The following is a 2952-nucleotide window of genomic DNA, read 5'->3' on the forward strand; positions in this document are numbered from 1 at the left end:
CAGACAGATCGCAAAGCCTTTGGCACAGAGTCGATGTAGAGCAGGGGTTCGATGGACGCTGACGCTTCTCCCTCTCTGTATCCCATGGGTGTTTCTGGGCACATGGCTGCCCCATCACCCAGCTCGAGATACTGGCACCTGCTGCAGAGGCCTTTGGCTCAGGATTGATGTCAGCTTTACTTGCCACCAACGTGGATCCCGTCCCTGCACCACGAGTGCTTCCCCCAAACCGTTGGGCTCCTGAAACTTGATTGCAACTCTCTGTGCGAGTCACGGAGTGTAGCTGTCGACAGCATCATCTTCAAAGCGGTGCTGAGTTACAGAGCAGCTGCTTCCTTTACCAAGAGCCTTTGAAGTCCAAGCCCCAGCAAGCAGGGTGATTGGAGAGGGTGACCTTGAAAGGTCCTCTCCAACCCAGGGGTCTGAGATTCTCTTCCGTGCTTTCATCACATTCCCTGGGGGGTAAAGTGGGCTACATTGAGCTACACCAGCTGCCACCACAGCCTGGGACGCTCACACTCCCCTCCCCTGGCTCCCCACTGCCTGTCTATCCTCCAAGGCACCACACAAGCGTCACCCTCCTCTGGAAGCCATCCTGAACCTCACAGCTCTCCTTCCTGAGGGACCAGGAGCACCACCCCCCAATTCTTTTCTACGTCCTCAGTAGCATGAGCACCTTGAAAATGACTGTCGTGCCCCTGGACCCTGGGCTCCTGTACTCAAGGCAGGATCTGGCCCAGAGCAGGTGCTGAAGAGACTCTGGATAAATTAGTTAACCCCATTCCCCCTACCAGAGATATAGCTCACCAGTAAAGCCATTGTGGCATACCTAGAAAGGACCAGACGTACAATGATTGTATCTCTGTGCTAGGCACCTGCTAAGCCTTTCATGATTCCCTTTAATTCCCCAAAAGTACCCCAGGAGGAAGGACTTACTGTCCCCATTTTACAGATGAGAACACTGAGGCTTGGAGAGTTTAAGTGACTTGCCGATCGTGTGGCAAAGTGGCCCTGAGACTGGACTCTTCAACACTCCTCTCTGTCACATGTCTATCAGAGAACAGGAGGCTCTTTCCAAGAATTTAACTATTTCCCTTTGAGGACATATGAGGGGATAAAAATAATGACTCGAGGTGTAATTGACAAATCCTGAAACTCACCCATTTTAAGTGCAGAATTCAATGATTTTTAGTACATTTTATAGAGTTGTTCAACAACCACCATAGTCTAATTTTTGAGCGTTTCCGTCATTCTAAAAAATAACCCGTTAGCCAACAGCATGCATTCCCACTTCCAGCCCCAGGCAACCGCCAACGTACTTTCTGCTGGGAACACTTCATATAAACAGAATCACAACGTACAGCCCTTTGTGTCTGGCTCCCTTCACTGAGACGGTGCTCCTGAGGTCCCTCCATGTTGTAGCTCAGACCAGCACTTGGCTCCTTCTTATTGACATACAGGGGTGCCGTCATACTGGTACGCCACATTTCATTTACCCGTTAACCACTTGACGGACATTCGGGTTGTTTTCAGTCTGGGGGTGTTTTGAATAATGGCGCTGCCACGATGTTCACATACAAGTCTTTGGGTCAGAAATCCTAAAGGTAGAATTTCTAGGTTATACGGTAAAATTATGCTTTACTTTGCAAGACACTACCAAATTATTCTCCAAGTTGCTGCACCATTGTGCGTCCCCACCAACAGTGTGTGAGGATTCCAGTTTCCCCACATCTTCACCAGCCCTGGGCATTGCCTAGTTTTTAAAAAGTGCACCCAGTCTCCTGGAAAGTGGGAAGTGGTATTTCATTTCGGTTTTAATTTCCTTTCTCTGATGAATGATAGTGCTGAGCATCTTTTCATGTACTTATTGGCCATTTGTGTATCTTATTTGGTGAAATATCTATTAGGACCGTTTGTCCATTTTTAATTGGGTTATTTGTCTTCTTGTTGAGTTGTGAGAGTATGGTTTTTTCGTCCATGAAAACCACGTTCTCAGAATTGCTTTGGGGAGAAAAGAGGAGGTTATCGGGCGGTGGGGGACAGATCTGAGTTTAGATCCGGGCTCTGCAGCTCTCAGGTGCAGACAAGTACTTTCAGTTCACCCCATTTCAGTCTCTTCTGTTTCAGGCAAACAGAGCATCAGCACATAGTAGGAGTTTGTCTTCCGTCTACTCAGAAATATTTATTTAGCCCAGCTCGATGCTGAGCACCATTGTTGAAGCTGGGAATACAGCAGAGGATAAGACAAACAGCCTAGACCTCGACCTCACGGAGCTCACATGCTAGAGATGGAAACAGACAATAAACAATTGCACAATAAACATACAATATAACATTCCAGAGTGATAACTGAAAATAATCAAGGTGAGGAGACAAAGTGTGGCCAGGAATGGAATGACCTGCAACCTTCTTGGGTAAGGCGGCAATCATTAGAAAATTGGTTTACCTGCACATCCCTGGCCCGACATATCAGTGGCTTAAACAAAGGAAAAGCTTCTTCTCTCCCACTCATCACCAGGGCTGGTTTCATGGCTCAGCTTCTCAAGGTCAACCAGGTACCCAGACGCCTTCCATATCACAGCTCTGCCTTCCCTAGAGCACGGCCCACCTCCGAAGCGGCTTGCACCTCATCCACACTGCAGCCACAGGAGGCGGGGAGTGAGAAGGAGGGGCACAAGCCTTCCCCTCAGGAATCGCCTGGAAGTTGCTCACGCCCTTTGCCTCCCTATGCACTGGCCAGCACTAAGCCACGTGGCCACACCTTCCTGCCAGGGGGACTGGGAAATGGAAACTTTATTCTGGGGCCCAGCCAGGTATCCAGTTAAAACTCAGGCATTTTGTCACCTTGAGTTATGGGATGATACTGTTGTAGGAAGGGGGAGGCCCCCTACAGGGCCCCAAGAGGGGGCTCTTGTCTAACATTCGGGAAAGAACTATCCAAGGAGACCCGTG

This window comes from Moschus berezovskii, chromosome 2 (genome assembly GCF_049115385.1).
Source record: "Moschus berezovskii isolate FMDL1 chromosome 2, NW_MosBer_1.0, whole genome shotgun sequence".
Taxonomy (NCBI): domain Eukaryota; kingdom Metazoa; phylum Chordata; class Mammalia; order Artiodactyla; family Moschidae; genus Moschus; species Moschus berezovskii.